Source organism: Choloepus didactylus, chromosome 1 (assembly GCF_015220235.1).
Source record: "Choloepus didactylus isolate mChoDid1 chromosome 1, mChoDid1.pri, whole genome shotgun sequence".
NCBI classification, from domain to species: Eukaryota; Metazoa; Chordata; class Mammalia; order Pilosa; family Megalonychidae; genus Choloepus; species Choloepus didactylus.
In genome coordinates this window covers 128896327-128916861 of record NC_051307.1, presented here as the reverse complement: position 1 = coordinate 128916861, position 20535 = coordinate 128896327, and the positions used below count along the sequence as shown (strand labels likewise).

The 20535-nt window shown below is 37.5% G+C and overlaps 1 long non-coding RNA gene across 1 annotated transcript in view; it reads left to right on the top strand.

The window, feature by feature from the left end:
• The window catches only part of LOC119538502, a 289526-nt gene that overhangs the window by 231970 nt on the left and 37021 nt on the right, over positions 1–20535 (top strand). The window lies entirely within an intron of this gene.

Here is a 20535-nt window from a genome sequence, read left to right as displayed (position 1 = left end):
GATAACTCTGATTGGATAATTTCCATGGAGGCGTGGCCCCACCCATTCAGCGTGGGCCTCGTTCAGTTTACTGGCGCACCATTATAAGCTCAGACAGAAGGAGGGCATAGCTAGCTGGAGCTGAGACAGACATTTTGAAGACGGCCATTGGAAGCTGATGCAGACATTTTCTAGAACGCCATTTTGAAATGCAACCTGGGAGCAAGCAGACGCCAGTCACGTACCTTCCCAGCTAACAGAGGTTAACTTTCTCCAGTGAAAGTACCCTTTGTTGATGGACACTTTATGGCCTTAAGACTGTAATTGTGTAACCAAATAAACCCCCTTTTATAAAAGCCAATCCATTTCTGGTGTTTTGCATTCTGGCAGCATTAGCAAACTAGAACAGCTTGTAAGCTCATAAATCCCCATTGTTAAAAGTCAGTCTATTGCTGGTATACTGCATTTTAGCAGCTTTAGCGAACTAAAACATTACCTGCATTTGTTCTAAAGAAAAGTCCTGAAACATATGTGAGCAGATATCAGTTGGTATCTGCCTTGAACCCACACTTATCAGTTGACCAACTGGGCCACTAGTTTCTCATCTATTATGTAAGGAATCATATTAAACATTCTCTGATCTCCCTTCTGGTTCTGAACCTATGTTGAATTAATAGTAACTGAGTGATACAAACTTATCTCTTAATTCACAATATAATTCCATGAGACAGATATTAATATCTAGAGATGAAAATAAGAAGCAAGGAGATTAAATCTAAGCCTGCCTAATTTAGAAACTTAATCATTATTTAAGGAAGACTGGATAAAGTGGTGGACCAAGCACTACTATTACAAATAATAACAAGAAATAAATAGCAATTTTAAATGCACCCCTATTAACAATCAATTATTAATGGTTAAAAAGAAGAAAGATACATTTAGTAGCCTTTATTCTAATAGACTAGAAAAATTAAACAGATCAAGGTTGCTTCTGAAACATTGTATATGTGATGAATAAAATTATGTAATTAATTCTCTAGGGTGCAATATTCAAGTATTAGGCTAGAAATCAAAAGACCTTTATTTTGGAACATAACCTACTTATTTATCCTGCAGTAAATTGACGAGACTTTTCTTCACTATAATGAAGATGACAATAAATATCCTTTATCTGTGTAGTATTTTATCAATTATGATAGAAAATATTACTATGATTAATGGAGTTTGTATTCTAAGACTTATGTGCAACACAGACTAACATTAGTGTCATTTGATGCAGGATTCAGTCATAAAGCTGGGTAAAGCATCCTGAGTTGTTAGGAAATTCAACAAATATCAAAAACATCAAACTACCCCTACTGAAGAATTATAAGAACTCTTAAGATATATTTGAGACTTAACTTCCATGACTCTATGAGCTATTGATTTTTTAAATGGTGCAATCTATTTAAAATAAAACCATGACTCTTACTAACATAGTGAAAGCAGAACTCTGCATATTTGGAGTGACCTGGATAAACATTTTCTTTCTACTTTGGAGGTAAGAACTAGCCAGGCTGGCATTACTTTTCTTAGGGTTTCATCTGTGTGGTGGCTTGGAGTTGTATACCCCAGAAAAAAATATGTTCTCAATCTTAATCCATTCTTACGTGTGTGAACCCACTGTAAATAAAACCTTTTGATAAGGGTACTTCAGTTAAGGTGTGACCCAATTGAAACCAGATGGTTCTTTTTTTTTTTCCCTTGCAATTTTATTGAGATATGTTCACATACCATACAATCATCCAAAATGTATAATCAATTGTTCACAGTATTATCATATAGTTGTGCATTCATCACCACAACCAACTTTTGAACATTTTCATTACTCCAAAAAAAGTAATAAAAATAAAAATGAGAGTGAAAATAAAAGTAGAAAAGAGCACCCAAAACAACCCATCCCCCTTATCACCCCCATTATTCATTTACTTTCTTGTCCCCATTTTTCTACTCATCTGTCCATACACTGGATAAAGGGAGTATGAGACACAAGGTTTTCACAATCACATGCTGTTCCAATTTGCTAAAGCTGCCATTACGCAAAATACCATAAATGGATTGGCTTTTATAAAAGGAATTTATTAGGTTACAAATTTACAGTTCCAAGGCCATAAAAGTGTCCAAACTGAGGCATCTACAAGAGGATACCTTCAATGAAGAAAAGTCAGTGGCATCAGGAAAACCTCTGTCAGCTGAAAAGGCACATGGCTGTTGTCTGCTGGTCCTTTGCTCCCAGATTGCATTTCAAAATGGCTTTCTCCAAAATGTCTCTGGGCTTCTATCTCTATTAGCTTCTCTCAGCTTTCTGCCTGGTTGTCCTGGGGCATGTCTCTCTAAGCATTCAGGAGTCTGCTCTTAGCTTCTCTGGGACAAATTGTAAGCTTCATGTCTTAGCTAAGCACCTACAAATGTCCTTCTGTGCGCATCTCCCAGTATCTCCAAGTGTCTGGGTCTGTGTTGGCTCTTAGCTTCTCCCAGGGACAAACTTTTTCTTTTTGTGAGCTTCCTTAAAGTACTCCAGTAAACTAATAATTAGATGGGTGGGGTCATACCTCCAAGGAAATGATCTAATCAAAATGTCTCACTTACAGTTGGGTGGGTCACATCTCCATGAAAACAACCTAATCAAACATCCCACCCTAATCAAAAAGCTAATAAGTCTTCCCCCACAGGATTGCATTAAAGAACATGGTTTTTGTGGGAGACATGATAGATTCAAACCAGCAAACACAGTCACACTGTATAAGTACAGGTTATACAGTCATTTTCAAGAATCAAGGCTACTGGGTTGCAGTTCAACAGTTTCAGGTATTTCCTTCTAGTTATACTAATATATTAAAAACTAAAAAGAGATATCTGTATAATTCATAATGAATAACTCCCAGAATGACCTCTCGACTCCATTTGAAATCTCTCAGCCACTGAAACTTTACTTTGATTCATTTTTCTTTCTCCTTTTGGTCAAGAAGCCTTTCTCAATATCAGGATGCCAGGTCCAAACTAATCCCTGGGAAACATGTCCTGTGTTGCCAAGGAGATTTACACTCCTGGGAGTCACATCCCACATAGACGGTAGGGCAGCGAGTTCACCTGCCAAGTTGGCTTGGAGAGAGAGGCCACATCTGAACCACAAGAGGTTCTCTGAGGGGACTCTTAGGCACAGTTGTAAGGAGGCTTTGCCTCTCCTTTGCAGTAACAGGGTTCATAAGGGCAAGTCCCAAAATTAAGGACTAAATTGGTAGTCTCCAATGTTTGCAAGACTATAAGGAATTCTCCAGGTGAGTAAATTTAATATTTCCATATATCCATATATACATAGTAATGGGAATGCTGGATCATATGGCAATTCTATGCTTAGCTTCCTAAGGAACTGCAACACTGTCTTCCAGAGTGGTTGCACCATTCTACATTCCCACCAACAATGAGCAAGTGGGCCTCTTTCTCCATATCCTCTCCAGCACTTGTAATTTTCTGTTTTTTTTTTTTGATAATAGCCATTCTAGTAGGTGTGAGAAGATATCTCATTGTGGTTTTGATTTGCATTTCCCTAATAGCCAGTGAAGTTGAGCATCTTTTCATATGTTTTTGAGCCATACTCAGTATCTTAAATGTATTATACCAATGCCTTCTCACATCCATGGTTTCTGCTGAGGAATCCGCACATGTTCTTATCGAGCTTCCCTTGCATGTGATTGATTGCTTTTCTCTCGCTGCTTTCAGAATTCTTGCTTTGCCTGTGACATTTGAAAATCTGATTAGCAAGTGTCTTTGAGTAGTTCTACTTGGGTTTTCTCTGTTTTGGATAACTGACTTCTTGGATCTGTAATTTTATGTCTTTCATAAGACATGGGAAATTTTCAGTGATTATTTCCTTCATTATTCTTTCTGCCCTCTTTCCCTTCTTTTTCCCTTCTGGGACAACCATTACAAGTATATTCATACACTTCATATTGTCATTCAATTTGTTGATACCCTGCTTATATTTTTCCATTCTTTTCCCTATCTGTTCCTTTGTGTATAGAATTTCAGATTTTCTGTCCTCTAGTTCACTAGTACTTTCTTCTGCCTCTTCAAATCTGCTGTTCTAAATCTACATTGTGTTTTTCATCTCTTCTATTGTGCCTTCATTCCCATAAGTTCTGCCATTTGTTTTTTTCAAACTTTCAAGTTCTTCCTCATGTTCACCCAGTGTCTTTTTTGTCTTATCTTCCTTCAACTCATTGATTTTATTTTTGAATTAATTAGTTGTTTCAACTTCTATACCTTGTTTTGTGTTAGTTTTTTCCTTTGACTCAGCTATATCTTTGCTTTTTTCTAGTGTGACCCCTAAATTTTTGTTGATGTCTAGGCATCTGGTTTCCTTGATTAGTTCATTCTTTAGGTCCTTTTCATTCTTTTACTTTGGGTTTTCTTGTTGGTTGGCTTTGTTGTCTATTTGTTCTTTGCTATTCAGTTCAACTTGTTCTAGACCTCTAACATAGCTTCTGTTTAACTGATCAGAATTTTTCAACCCTTGTTATTCTGCTTCTTGCCCTACCTATATGTCTCTTTCACCAGCAAGTTGTCAAATTATCTCTGCCCCCCAGTTTCTCCCTATAACCAGGCACCCACAGCAGCCTGCCTCTAGGGGATAGGCACTGGGCAACACAGCAGGTTCTCTGTATATGAGTAAAACAAGCCTGCTGACTCCTAGTGGTGTTCTCTATTTCACTGGACAGCAAGCCCTGAGATTATTTTAGAGCACTGCTTTAACTGTTGGGTCATCCGTATTTCTCAACTTAAACAGGGCCGGTTTCCCATGCGGTGGGCGGTGGGGGGGAGTAGACTAGCTCCACTGGGCCTGGGTTATGGTCTGGAGAGGTTCTGAGAAGTCCTAAAATTCCCTTCTACTTTACAGTTTGCCCAGCAGATGGAGATGGTACTGTTTGGTGACTTAATCATCCTCAGAAGGTGTTTACTTTCTGTATCCAAGGCAATGTTTGATCAGGCACAGTTGAATTACCTCTTAGTGCCCAACTGAATCTGGCTGGGTGGAGCTGAATTATCTCTTGCAGTCCAGCTGAGTCTATTTTGGTGGGGCTGACTTGCCTCCTGGTGCCCCTGTCTGACAGAGCAGGGCTTAAGCGGGTTTCCTGCACCCTTACTTTCTGGGTAAAGTCTGACTCAGTTTGGGATTGTGTCTCTCACTCTCTCTGTGGTAGAGGGCTCCTCCATCTGCCATAGTTTTCAGCCATCTCCTAGGTAGGTATCAGACTGCTGGCTACTATGTTCCTCAAGAATGGGGGAAGGGCTTTCAGACTCAGGGCTGGATACAGTCTCTGCCCACATTTCTCAGACTCTTTGTCTATCACTGATCTGGGCCTTGGAATATCCTCCCCTATCCCCTGATCTCCAAACAATGGGGGTCTGTCTCAGGGCTGTGAGTGATTTTATGGTCTGTCCCCAGTGTGAAGTGAGAGAAATCTTAACTGCTGGTTCTGTGTTCCTTCTGTGCTGCACAAGACCAAGTGAAGGGGAAGGGAGAGGACCCACAGGCCCAGAATGGAGTTCTCCTAACTTATATCTCTCTTCTTAAATTTGGCATCTGTAGGGTCCTTGTCCCATCCATACCCTCCTCCAGAGTTTCAGACAAGTCAGGATTATCCCCCTTTTTTTGCTGAATTTCTGGGGAGAAGTTTTTGGTAGCTGTTCATGTTGCCATGTTGCTCCTGGGTGGTTCTTAATCCTATAACTGGAGGCCTCATAAAGAAGGCCACAGAGAAAGAGAAGCCACAGGGAACAGCCAGAAGTTGGAAGTCAACTGAGCCTGGAAGAGAAAGGAAAAGACACTGCTATTTTCATTGCCATGTGACAGAAAAGTCAAGGAACTCCAAGGATTGTCACCCAACCAAAAAATACTGAGCCTGGGAAGAAGCAAGTCTTTTGACCGAAACTGTGAGCCAATAAATTCCTGTAGCTAAACCAACTCATGGTGTGATATTTGTTTAAGCAGCCAGGAAACTAAAACAATCTAAGAAGGAGAACCATAGGGAAAGTCATGTCATAATTGTGGTCCAGCAATTTTTTCTCTTTCCTCTATATTTAGTAAAATTGACAATACAAAAGAATCCAAGATTAATTTCATCAGCCTTCCTGGAAGCTAAGAGACAGATTCCCCCAGTGAAATGTACCTTCACAATACTCTCATTCAACAGGGAATAAACATAGGAAGCAGGCTTTTTCAGAATGCTTACCTGGTGGATACGACAGATCTTGGCACAGACACTGAATCTGAGAAGCACTCTTGGCAGAATGACTAGAAAGAGGTTTTTACAGTCATCCTTTATGATATCTGTTCTGATGAACAGATCAATGGTGCAGTTTGGGTATTGTTTCTAGCTGTATAACTTTTAAGCCCCATTTCTGGCCCTCCTGTAACTTCTGAGAACTAGTTAACACCCTTTAACAAAATCCTTTAGTGTTTCAACTAGTGCGTTCTGTCCTTCAGACTAATAAACCTGACTCAGATAAGCTGCATCCCACATAGTAGGCTTGTGGTAACAGATTAATGATTCCTCAAAGATGTCCACGTCCTCATTCCCAGAACCTGTGAATAAGTAACACTACATAAAAAGGGATTTTTGCACATGTGATTGAGTTGGGGAATAGTATCCCAGATTATCTAGGCACGCCTAATCTAATCACACAAATCCTTAAAAGAAGAAAACTTTCTCTTGGCAAGGGCCAGAGGGAGAGATAGGGTGTCAGAAAGATGTGACAGAAGAACAGGCAGAAGGGATTTGAAACATGAGAGGGATTCTATCTGCCATTGCTGGCTTTGAAGTTAGAGGACGGGAAACATGAGCCAAGGAGTGTGGGTGGTCTTTAGAAGTCAGCAAGGAAACAGGCCCTTGGTCTTTCAACCAAATGCAACTGAATTCTGCCATAAACCTGAAAGAGTTTCCATAAACCCCACAAGATTTCTGACCTACAGAACTGTAAAATAATAAATTTGCTTAGTTTAAAGCCACTCCAGTTATGATAATAGAAAACTAATACAAGGCTATAACAAATTCTAATGTTCATGGAACAATGTCTGAGTCAGGACATTGTCCCAGTATATGGATAAAGCCAGGAAGGGTGAGTCAGGTCCTGAAGATGTTGACAGGATGGGAAGCCAGATTCATACACAGGAAGCACAAAGTTTATAATTATCTCCCCTTTCACAGTCATCTAAGTTATCAATTGTTAGGTATGCTGCTGTATTAGAGAACTAGCATCAAATCCACATGGGTCACTGATACTCTTTCATTTATCCTTTGGTTCTTGTTACAGCCAGCTTCATGTACTTGACCTCTCCTGCTCTGTATCCTTTTGTATTCTCTTCCTGTCAATCATTCTTTTGTTTGCTGCCTGGAACAACTATACTAGCTGTGATCATGGCTGTAACATAATCCAGTCCCAGTTTGACTATGATTTTGATTTTTCTCTTGCAGACTGTTTTATTCCACCATTTGTAGCAGTCTGTCTTATAAGATTCCCACTGTGAACTCTGCAACAAGATGCTAACTCAGAAAGATCTTTGTGTTTAATATCCAGAAGGCAAAGCATAGAGCAGGAATGTGCAGTGAGATTGGTAGACAAGGATTGGATCAGAAGACTCAGAAATCAGTCAATGCTGGTGACATTGCACAATTGAATTCTTAATGCTCCTATTTCTTTATTTGTAAAATTAAAATAATAGCATCTTATAGAATACTAATAGCATTGAATGAAGTAATTCTCTTAAAACTTTAAGTATAGTTTCTGGAACACAGTAAATGCTTTATACATGATAGCTCCTGATATTGGTCTGTGTACAGGGCATAGATGCTAGTGTACATTGTACAAAAAGTATACTAAGGGAAAGGAGAAGAGGAGGTGCAGCTATATAAATTTTTCTGACTTGCACTGTCTTCATGGAATTTGTCTTTTGATTTTTGAAATGCATTTGATCATCAACATTTATTTGATAAATTTAAATACTTAATACTCAGTTGATTTTTACCTAACATAAATACACTATGAAGACTCTAGAAATGGAGCATAACATGAAGGAAAAAATAGTGATCTGAAGACTTGTTTTTTTCAAAAATATGGTAAATGGTACTTATTAAAATGCAGAATCTCAGGTCGTATCTAAGACCTACTGAATTAGAATCTGCATTTTAATAAAATCCCAGGATAATTCACGTGCGTGCTAAGGTTTGTGAATCACCGATCTAAAACACAAATAGCACTACTCAAAAGTGTCACTACATTAAAATTATATTCCTGTCTCCTCCATGTTGTTTATGGGACAGTATAGTACCCATTTCATAGGATTAAGTTGAAGATTAATGACCCATGTCATTATTAGTTAGATAATGTATGTAAGCTCTGTGTAAGAGACTTGTCCAATAATAAGTGCATACCAGATGTAAATATGATCAATATTCTTCTTTAATAGCCCATTCCTCTACATAAGTCTCCTTATACTTGTCCAACAAGCTGACTTAAGTAATAGCTATACAACTTGTGTAGTGTGGAGCAGCTATTTGAAATGGCAGTTATTTTTTTCCCCACTTTTGGCTGGAAGAGAGGGACTAGGGTAAGAAACAAGGTCTTATTTTGACCCAATATAATATAGAATATTTATTGATTTTTAATATAGATTTTCTTGTCTTCTTCAGCACTAAATGTTTTGCCTTATGAAAAATGACTTTAGTCAATGAGCAGGAAACAAGATATAAAATCTCAAATGAAAAAAGATACAGACTAAAGTCATGTGGGGAGTTTTTATATCTCTACAAAAGTGCAAGGACATAAAAAAAAAAAAAAATAGAAAAATGAGGGCCTGGCTTAGAAGTGAATTAGACCTGGGTTTAAATTCTGACTCTTTTTCTTTCTCACTATATGACCTTTGGCAAATCACTTAACTTATCTGCAGTTTAGTTTCTGTATCTGTAAGATCTACTTTAAAGAATTGTGTTTCTTATTAAATGTAAACATCTTTTCCATGGTGTCTGGCACATAGCAGGCATAAAGAATAGGCTTTTCTTTTCCTCTTTTCAGACTTTGAGATACATAAACAGGATAAAGTATACACCTCAGTTAATTTAAACATTAACCTGCGTATTTTCTGTATGTTTTCCTTCTCCTCTGCCTTGCTTTCTCAAGCCACTTTTTCTGCAGTCCACTTGTCCATGGAAAAACAGGAACAATGAAAAAGGGGATGAACATTAACTTTTCTCTAAGTACGAACTTTTTACCAACATGTCAGCTAAAGAAAAACTGTTCAACAAGCCTGGACCCTCAAGTGTACCCCAAACAGCAGTTGAGGGAGTTAGGATAGCAGTTACCATGGGAAGAAGCAGAGCCAGAAGTTAATTCCCTTTGAGTCATGGAGGCACTGCACACACTGTCAAGGATCATTACTTTTTGGTTCTTGAGTCAAAAGAAGGCAGATGCAGAGTAGATGTCTTGAAAAAGATTGTGATTGAAGCTACATTTCAGGTGATTCTCATAAATGAATACTAAAATCCTTGAACTTTTTGCTTCTTGAATTTAAGTGAATATTGGGGCTTCAGGAAGTCACAGAAAAGATTGGAATATTATTAATAAACATTACAGTCATTTAGTATTGAAAACAGATGTGTTGTTTTTAGCTTATTGTAAAGAAATTATAATATGTTCTTTTCACTGATGCATTTGGAGACATGGCAGAGTAGGTAATTTGGACCAATCTTCATACTGAAGTCTATTTTAAAAGATGGATGATTTTTTTTTTTAAATCTACATGAAAACATTGTAGAGCTAACAAAAACCAGTGAGAAGCTGCAAGGCCAAGATTTAAAGGTAGAAATTTAAAGATGTTTGGAATTTGGTGCAGCTTTTACCTAGAAGTATTGGCTGATTCTCAGAGGTAGCTCAGTGTTTGAGAAGCTGAGCAGTGCTTTTGATAATCTTTCAGGGATACTGGGGAAACTTGGGTGAACAATAAGTACATTGGCTATCTCATGAATCTCAAACTTGAAACTGAGTTAAGGTAATCTTAGATTCCTAGTACCTCCAGTTGCTTTCAAGAGTTTACAAAACTATGCTTATTATGTTCAGCAAGATAAGCAATATGATTGAAATTTTTGGCAGAATATAAGAAACGTAAAAAAGAACCAAATGAAAATTCCAGTAACTAAAAATATAAGTACTGAAATTAGAACTTAATGAATTGGTTTAAAAATAAAATAGATAAAACTGAAGAAAGAATTTGTGAACTGGAAATAGGTTTAAAGTAAATTGCAGGAAGAAGTTTAAAGGTTTAAAGTAAATTGCCAAGGAGTAAGAAACAAATAGGAAAAAGTGAGACAGTCAAACACATGTGCAATTATAGTCACAGAAGAGGAGGATAGAAAGAATGGGTCAAAAGCAACATTTGAAGATACGATTTCTAAGAATTTTCCAAAACTGACCCAAACAAACAAATGAACAAACAAGCAATCCAAAGAGAATTTATAAATGCCAAAACAGAATTAATAAAAAGCAAACCTCCTAGGCAAAACAAAGTAAAATTTCCGGGGAAATAAAAAAAGAGAGAGAATCTGAAAAGTAGCTTTAGAATCAAGACATACTAGCGTCAAAGGATCAAAAATTATACAAGAGCAAACATCTCAAGGAAGCAATGGAAGTTGTTACACAATGAAATGTAATATTTGGAGTTGTGAAACAAAGCAAGAGGAAAAAAAATCCATATGTGGGAAACTGAGAAACTTCTAAATAACCCACAAATCAAGGAAAAATCCCAGTGGCAATTTTTGGGAAATTTATAGGCTTATATTCATATCTTAGAAGAAAATATTGGTGGAAAATCAATGATCTAAGCTCCTACCTCAATAAACTTAAATAAGAGGTAACTAAAATTGAAGAACATTGCAAAAAGGAAATACCTGCCATAATGTTACATATTGATGTATGAAAAAAAATTAATAAAGCCAGATACTAAGAATTGGATATTTACAAGCTTGCACAATTGATAAATGCCTGGCAATACTCTCTGAAAACTAAGAAAGAGAGGAAGGAAGGAAGGGAGGAAGGGAGGGAGGCAGGGAGAAAGGGAGGGAGAGAGGAAAGGAGAGAGGGATAGAGGAAGGGAGGAAAGAAGGAAGTGTCAATCAAGAAATAACAAACAGCTGTAAAGCAATAAAAGTCTTTATTTGGGGTCTAAGAATTGCAATTCAAGGAGCACAGATTCAGGTAGCAACTGAAATTGTGTCCCAAGATGGGGCTGTCAGGAAAGGTTTTTTTTTTTTTTTTTTTAATTTTTATTTTGAAATAAATTCAAACTTACAGGAACAGTTGCAAAAATAATGCAAACCGCGTACATAGAACTCCAGCATACTCCAACCTCCCTCCACTGATCCCCCAATCTACCAACTTGAATATTTTGTCACTTTACCATTTTTCTTTCCTCCCTATCATCCATCATCTATTGCTGTCTTCTGAACATGAGAGCAAGTTTCACACATCCTTGAACAAACAATATAATTCACATATAATTTCCTATAAGCAAGAATATTCACTTATGTAATCATGTTGTGTCGTTAAGAAGTTCAAGTAATTTAACATTGATATAAAGCTTACATTCTATATTTCATTTTTTTCTTATGTCCCAATTGTGTCCTTTTGAGCCTTTTGAACCTTTTCTCCTCTATTCTTAGATCTCATCCAGGATCATCTATGGCATTTAATCGTCATTATCTATTTAGACTGTTTTTTTCAATTGTGGAAATATATACACAGAATAAATCTTCCCATTCCAACCCCTCCCAAGCATTCCATTTAGTGGGATTAATCACATTCACAATGTTGCAATGTCATCACCTTCCCACCATCCATTACTAGAAATTTTCCTTCACCCCAAACAGAAACCCTGCACTCATTTCTTATTAACTCTCCATTGCCCCTTCCCCCACTTCTCATAACCCATACTCTACTTTTCATCTTTATGATCATATTCTCTGATACTTTCTTTGTGTTTACTGTGGGGCTAAATTTAACATCTTAAGTCTATAACAATCTTGTTTTCTTTGATACCAACTTAACTTCAATAGGACATGTAAACTATGTTCCTATACTCCTCCATTCCCCCACCTTTATGTGGGGGAATTTACATAAGTCTATAACAATCTTGTTTTCTTTGATACCAACTTAACTTCAATAGGACACATAATCTATGTTCCTACACTCCTCCATTCCCCCATTTTTATGTGGGGGAATTTACATATTTTACATTGAGTCCAAAACCACTGATTTATCATTACACTATGTATTTTAAATCCTGTAGGAAGTAAATAGTGGAGTTACAAATCAAAAATACAGTAGTATTGGTATTTATATTTACCATGTGATCTTTACTGGAAATCTTTATTTCTTCATGTGGTTTCAGTCAATTGTTTAGTGTCCCTTCCTTTCAGCCTGCACAATTTCCTTTAGCATTTCTTATAGGATTGATCTACTGGTGATGAAGTCCCTCAGCTGTTGATTATCCAGGAATGTTTTCATCTCCCCCTCATTTTTAACCTCCAGGTGTCTGTGAATTTTCTGTCTCTGTTGGTTATTGACTTCTATTTGTATTCTATTGTGGTCAGAGAACATGCTTTGAATAATTTCAAATTTTTTTAAACTTATTGAGGCTTGTTTTATGTCTCAGCCTATGGTCTATTCTGGAGAAAGTTCCATGATCACTAGAGAAGAATGTGTATCCTGGTGATTTGGGATGTAATGTTCTATATGTTTGTTAAATTTCTCTGTATCTCTCGCTCCTTTCTTTGTTTCTCTGTCTGAAGGGCTCCCTTTAGTATCTGAAGTAGGGCAGGTTTTTTATTAGCAAAATCTCTCAGCATTTGTTTGTCTGTGAAAAATTTAAGCTCTCCCTCAACTTTGAAGGAGAGTTTTGCTGGATAAAGCATTTTTGGTTGGAAAAATTTGAAATATATCATGCCACTGCCTTCTCACCTTGATGGTGGCCACTGAGTAGTCACTACTTAGTCTTATGTTGTTTCCTTTGTATGTGGTGAATTACTTTTCTCTTGCTGCTTTCAGAACTTGCTCCTTCTCTTCAGCATTTGACAGTCTGACCAGAATATGTCTTGGAGTGGGTTTATTTGAATTTGTTCTATTTAGAGTTCGCTGGGCATTTATGCTTTGTGTATTTATACTGTGTAGAAGGTTTGGGAAGTTTTCCCCAACAATTTCTTTGAATACTCTTTCTAGACCTTTACCCTTCTCTTCCCTTTCTGGGACACCAATGAGTCTTATATTTGGATGTTTTATTTTATCTACCATATCCCTGAGATCCATTTTGATTTTTTCAATTTTTTCCCCATTCTTTCTTTAGTTCTTTCATTTTCTGTTCTGTGGTTCCTGAGGTCCCTGAGTCATTGTTCAGCTTCCTCTAGTCTTTTTTTTATCTTATCTTATTTTATTTTTTTTTATTTTGAAATAAATTCAAAGTTACATGAATAGTTGCAAAAACAATACTAGCCCCATACACAGAATTCCATCATACCCTGACCTCCCTCCCCCGATAGCTCAATCCACCAACTTTAACATGCTGTCACATCACTATTTCTTTCCCTACTTCTCTCCCTCCCTCCCTATCATCCATCATCTATTGCTCTATCTTCTGAACATATGAGAGTTAGCTGCATACATCCTTGAACAAACATTATAATTCACGTGTGTACTTCCCATGAACAAGAGCATTCTTTTATGTAATTCCATTAAGCACAGCTAAGAAGTATAAGAGATTCAACAATGATACAATGCTTACATTCTATATTTCCTTTTCCTTATGTCTCAACTGTGTCCCTTCGAGCCACCGGTCCTCCACCCTCCAATCCCATCCAAGTTCATCCTTAGCATTCAATTGTCGTCTAGTTAGACTGTCTTTATTTTTTTCTTTTTTCAGTTGTGGAAACATATATACAGCCTAAATCTTCCCATTCCACCCCCTCCCTAGCCTTCCATTAGTGGGATTAATCACATTTAGAATGATGTTATGCTCTTTCCCACCATCCATTACTAGAAATTTCCCTTCACCTCAAACAGCAACCCTACACTCCTTTCTTATTTCCCCATTGCCCCTTCCCCCATTTCTCTTAACCCAAATTCTACTTTTCATCTCTATGGTTATATTCTCTGATAATTCCTTTGTGTTTACTGTGGGGCTTAAAATTAACCTCTTAAATCCCTATCAATCTTGTTTTTCTTTGATACCACCTTCACTTCAATAGGGCACATAAACTATGTTCCTATACGTCTTCATTTCCCCACCTTTATGTAGTTGTCTAAAATTACATATTTTACATTGCATTTAAAACCACTGATTTGTCCTTAGAGTTTGTGTATTTTTAATCATGTAGGAAGTAAATAGTGGAGTTATAGTTCAAAAATTATTGACTTCTATTTGTATTCCATTGTGTTTGGAGAATGTTCTTTGAGTATATTCAATTTTTTTTTTTTTTTTAATTTCTTGAGGCTTGTTTTATGTCCCAGCTTATGGTCCCTTCTAGAGAAAGATCTGTGATCACTAAAGAAAAATGAGTGTTCTGGTGATTTAGGATGTAAAGTACTATATATGTCTGTTAAAATTCTCTTTATCTCCTTCTCCTTTCTTTGTCTCTCTGTTGGTAAGGCTTCCTTTAGAATCTGAAGTAGGGCAGGTCTTTTATTGGCAAAGTCTCTCAGCATTTGTTTGTCTGTGAAAAATTTAAGCTCTCCCTCAAATTTGAAGGAGCATTTTGCTGGATAAAGTATTCTTGGCTGGAAATTTTTCTCTCTCAGAATTTTAAATATGTCATGCCACTGCCTTCTTGCCTGCATTGTGGCCTCTGAGTAGTCACTACTTAGTCTTATGTTGTTTCCTTTGTATGTGGTGAATTGCTTTTCTCTTGCTGCTTTCAGAACTTGCTCCTTCTCTTCAGTATTTGATAGTCTGATCAGAATATGTCTTGGGGTGGGTTTATTTGGATTTATTCTATTTGGAGTTCGCTGGGCATTTATGCTTTGTGTGTTTATATTGTGTAGAAGGCTGGGGATGTTTTCCCCAACAATTTCTTTGAATATTGTTTCTAGACCTTTACCCTTCTCTTCCCCTTCTGGGACACCAATGAATCTTAAGTTTGGATGTTTTATTTTATCTACCGTATCCCTGAGATCCATTTTGATCTTTTCAATTTTTTTCTCCATTGTTTCTTTTGTTGTTTCATTTTCTGTTCTGTGGACTTCTAGACACTGAGATGTTGTTCAGCTTCCTCTAGTCTTGTATTGTGAATATCCAGAGTCTTTTTAATTTGGCCAGCAGTTTCTTTTATTTCCATAAGATCTTCTATTTTTTAATTTATTCTTGCAATGTCTTCTTTATGCTCTTCTAGGGTCTTCTTTATGGCACTTATATCCTGGGCCATGGTCCTCTTGATGTCCTTTAAATCCTTTTCCATGTTTTCATTCTTCGATTGTAGTTCTTTGATTAATTGTGTGAAGTACCATGTTTCTTCCGAAATCTTGATTAGTGTGTTTGGAGCTGGATTCTCCATATCATCTGGTTTTATCATATGCATTAAGATTTTCTGTTGTTTTTGGCCTCTTGGCATTTGTTTTGCTTGATAGGGTTCTTTCAAGTTGTAACAAAAAAAAAAGGATATCGATCTAATTGTTCAGAGACACAGTTTGGTGACATACACTTTCTCTAACTAACCAGCAGATGGGGTCTGTGAGTCACCTATATCCCTCAAGTCAGTTCTCAACCTTTTTTCCATGGTGTGTGGGGAAATGATTCTTGTGGGTTCAGTTGGAGAACTCAGTTTGGGTGTGTTGCTAGAGCCGTCTGCCCTGAATGTGGGGCATGTGTATTGGTGGACAGGGAGGAAGGGCAGTTCTACTGTTCAAATCTCCCAGGTTGCAGGAGATTCAAGGCTGCCGCAAGAGTCTAAGCCTTCATTTAAGTTCAGCCCCAGACTCTCTCGCTGTCCCACAAACCACCAGACTTGGCGTAGCCTCTCTGGGTTCTCCGAGCAGGTCCCCCCTACCAGCTCAGCTGAGGGAATGCCGTGTTGCATCATCAGTGTGCGCCGTCCCTTAAGGGAAGTCCTGGGCTGCCGGGCTGTGCCGCGGGGTTCTCAGCTCATTTCAGAATGCAGAATGTCTGAGGCTGTCTTTACTGCAATGCCTTGTGGGCTGAGAACAGCTGAGATTTTCTCCACAGAGAGAGAGCGAGAGAGAGAAAAACTCCCAGGTTCACCTGTCAGCCAGAGATAGCACCCGATCCTCTGGGCTCCCTATCCTGAGACAGATATGTCCCCGAACTCTCCCAAGGTCAGTTGTCACTAAAAGCCTCTGTCTGCTTATTGAGGATTCGCTGTCTGTATTGAGCAGTTAATATTAAAACCTCACTTGGAGCTTGGCTAAGAGAGTGCATGGCGCGGCTTCCGTGAGGGAGGGGCTCTCGGCTCTAGGTTCTTGGCTCTCAGCGCAGGTCCGCAGTTTTACTTACAGATTTTATGCTGTGATCTCGGGCATTCCTCCCAATTCATGTTGGTGGATGTTGAGTGTACAGTCACATTTGTCTCCCCGCTGTTATTCCAGGTTATTTACTGGTTTTTTTGTTCACTTATGAATTGTTCTGGGAGAGACTAAGTCTTCCACTTATTTCTATGCCACCATTTTCCCCGAATCTTCCTCTAGTCTTGTACTATGAATATCCAGAATCTTTTTAATTTGGTCAACAGTTTCTTTTATTTCCATAAGATCATCTATTTTTTTATTTAATCTTGCAATTTCTTCTTTATGCTCTTCTAAGGTCTTCTTCATGTCCTTTATATCCTGTGCCATGCTCTTCTTCATGTCCTTTATATCCTGTGCCATGCTCTCGTTGTTTGTCTTTAGTTCTTTGATTAATTGCTCCAAGTACTGTCTCCTCTGATCTTTTGATTTGGGTGTTTTGGTTTGGGTTATCCATATCATCTGTTTTATTCAAATGCTTTAGAATTTTTGGTTGTTTTTGGGCTCTTGGCATTTGCTTTACTTGATAGGGTTCTTTTAGGATATGAAGGAGTATTCAAACACCAATTTCTAATTTGTCACATCTACAGCTTGATGGCATACATTTTCTCTAACTAACCAGCAGATGGCATCTGTGAGTCACCTATTTCCCTCAAGTCAGTTTTCCCCAATTTTGTCTTTGTGGTGTGTGGGGGTCTAGTTCTTGTGGGGTCCAACTGGTGCACCAAGTTTGGATGTGTTGTTGGTGCTGTCCGCCCTGAATGTGGGGCATGTGACTGAGCAGTTAGGGAGGCAGGGCAGCTTTAATAATCAAACCTCCCAGGTGTTCCTGGAGATTTAAGGCTGTCACAAGAGTCTAAACCTTCATTTCAGTCTCACCACATATTGTCTCTGCCGCTAACCCACAAGTCCTTGGTATTGGCATATGGTCCCTGGGATTTCCAAGTGGGTTCCTCTTCCCAGCCAGGCCTTTCTAAGGACTCTGGTGAGGGAAACTTGTGCTACATCACAAGTGTGCACCATCCCTCAAGGGAAGTTCTGGGCCACCAGGCCTTGTAGGGGTGTTCCCAGCCTTCGGTAAGGATTACTGAATGGGGCCTGTTATTTTCCCCCTTTTTGCACAGCTCTGTCTTCCCAGCTCTGGGACAATTAGCTGTGGGTGCATGAAAGGCTATTTTCCATGCCTGATATTGTGGTGTGTGCGCGGTGTTGCCTGAAACACTTCCCGTCATGCTGGGTCCCTTGGTGCAGCTCTGGGCTGTGGCTCCGGCACAGGGCAGGAGCATTCCCAGCCTGGTGGGAAGATGGCTGCAAGGGGAATGGCTATTTTCCCCTTTTGGCTCACCTCTGTCTTTCTTGCTCCGAGACAATTAGCAGTGGGTACGCAAAAGGCTATCTTCCACGCCAGATATTGAGGCGTTCACACAGCCCTTTCCTGCTGTGCTTCACTGTGTGGTTCTCTCTGCTGTATCTGCAGCTGCTTTTGGGTTTTTTAAAAAAGAAGTAGTCCACTTCCAAATGCCAACCCACAGTTTCTCCACACCACAGCATGGCTGCCAGACATTCAGCAGACTCACTCACTCATTTCAGAACTCAGACTCCTGGTTTCACCAAGTGCACAGTCCCTGTGGATTTAGCAGACCTTGTCCAGCTGGTGCATTGCTAGAACTGGTGTTCTCGGTCACTTTCTGGCTTTTATCTAGTATTTTTCATCGAGGCATTTTTTTGCCCTGTCTCTCCTAGCTGCTATCTTAGGTTCCTCAGGTAAAGGTGTTTAAAGGGAAAAAGAGGAGGGAAAAAAAAAAACCGAGAAGTTGGTTAGGGCAAGGGTCTTAGAAATCAGTTTTGTTTTTTCCAGAAAGAGAGTGAGTTTGTTAGTTTCTTAGATTTTGCTTATAACAGCCAGTTTCAGGGATGGTGGAAGGGTCTTTCTGTATGCAGAGGTCTCCAACTCCACTTTAAATCTCTTAGCCTAAAGTACTCTCCATTTCTCTGTCATGGAAGAGAGAAAGAGCAGAGAAATATCTAATAGCAAAAACTGTAGACATTAAAAAAAGATACCAAGAAGATATCATGAGCAACTTTACTTTAAATTGTAAACTTTTGATGAAATGCACAGACCTAGAAAAATGTAACTTACCAAGGCTGACACTGGATGAAGTAGAATAACCAAATAGTTACATAATTATCAAAAAAAAATTCAGTCCCAGATGACTTGATCAATGAATTGAACCAAATATTTAGGGAAGATTTAATGCCAGTCCTACTCAACTCTTCCCATGAATTGAAGAAATAGGAATATATCGTAATGAAATAGCATGAAGAGAAAATTTCATTTGGAAAAATTACCAATCAACTTCAATCATGAAAATATATTCACAAATCTTAAAATTTTAACCAAATTCAATGAAATGGAAAAAAGGCAATACATTGGAACCAAGTTGGTTTTATCCATGAAAATAAGTTAAACTTCCTGTTTGAAAAATGATCAGAGTTTCTTTTTTTTTCTAGATTAAATCATTTGATTATAACACATGCAAAAATATAATAAATTAAACATTCATTCTAGAATAAAACTCTTAGGAAAGTAGGAATTAAAGGAATTTTCCTTAATATGATACAGAATATCTACAAAATGTCTGAAGCTAATCTTATACCTAATGATCAAATGTTGAAAACTTTATATTTGAAATAAAAATATAAGGATGCATTACTGCTTTTATTCAACATCTTACTGTAGGTCTTACCTAATGTATAAAAAGTAAGAAGTAGAAAGGATTGTAAAATAAGAAATAAAAGTGTAATTATTAAAGATGGCATAATAATATAAATATAAAATAGAAATAAATCTCAAAATAAAGTATGAGAATTAACAAATGAGCTTACAAGATTACTGGATGCAAGCTCAATATACAGATATCAAAAGTATATCTACTTACCAAATATGAATAGCAAAATTATGCATCTTCAATGCATAAAACATTAACTACTTAAGAAGTAGACAAGTGAAAAAAGCACAAAAACTGTACTCAGACAACTTAAAGTATTATTGAAAGACAAGCAAATACACTTGGTTCATGGATTGGAAGATTATGTATGGATAAAGTGTCAAATTCCCCATGTGTTGTTATATAGATAAATTGTAGTTTGAGACAAAACTCCAGTGGGTGTTTTGTGAACATTGACAAGCTGATTCTAAAATTCACAGAGAAATGCCAACAGCCATGGTTAGACAAGACACTCTTAATGAAAAATTATATTGTTAGAGGACTTCAGAAAGCCTCTTTACAATGCTACTGTAAATAAGAAACTGTGTTATTAAAGCAAGTTTAAATAGATCAATAAAATAGAACAAAGAGCACATGTTTATGTAGACACTTGATTTATGGGGTTAGTACAGACTAGTGGAGGAAGTATGATCTTTTTAATAAATCAACTATCAATTTGAGAAAAAACTGAAACTTTATGTCTATACCAAATCAAACCCCAAATAAATTCCAAGTAGATTTTAATATCTAAAAGAGATGTGCAAGAAATACAGCTTCTAGAAGATAATAGAGTGGAATATCTTTATGATATTGGGATAGGGAAAAATTTCTTAATTAGTACCCCTGAAAGCAATTATAAAGGCGAAGTGATATACTTGACTACGCTAAATTAAGGGCACCTATTCAGAATATAATACTATTAAGTTAAAAATATAAAACAAAGTGAGAGAAAACATTTTTAACACATGTAACTTGTCAAAAGTCTAGAATATATAAGGTAATCCCCCAATAGAAAAATGAGCAAGAGATATGAAGAGGTACTTTAAAAAAAAAAAAAAAACTATCAAAATCCATAAATATACAAAAGGTATGCAATTCAGGATTGTTCAGGGAAATATAAAGAAAGTCTTCAATAGCATACCTTTTATTTTTGTTTCCTAGACTGCTTAAGCAAATACCTTGAAATGGTTCAGCT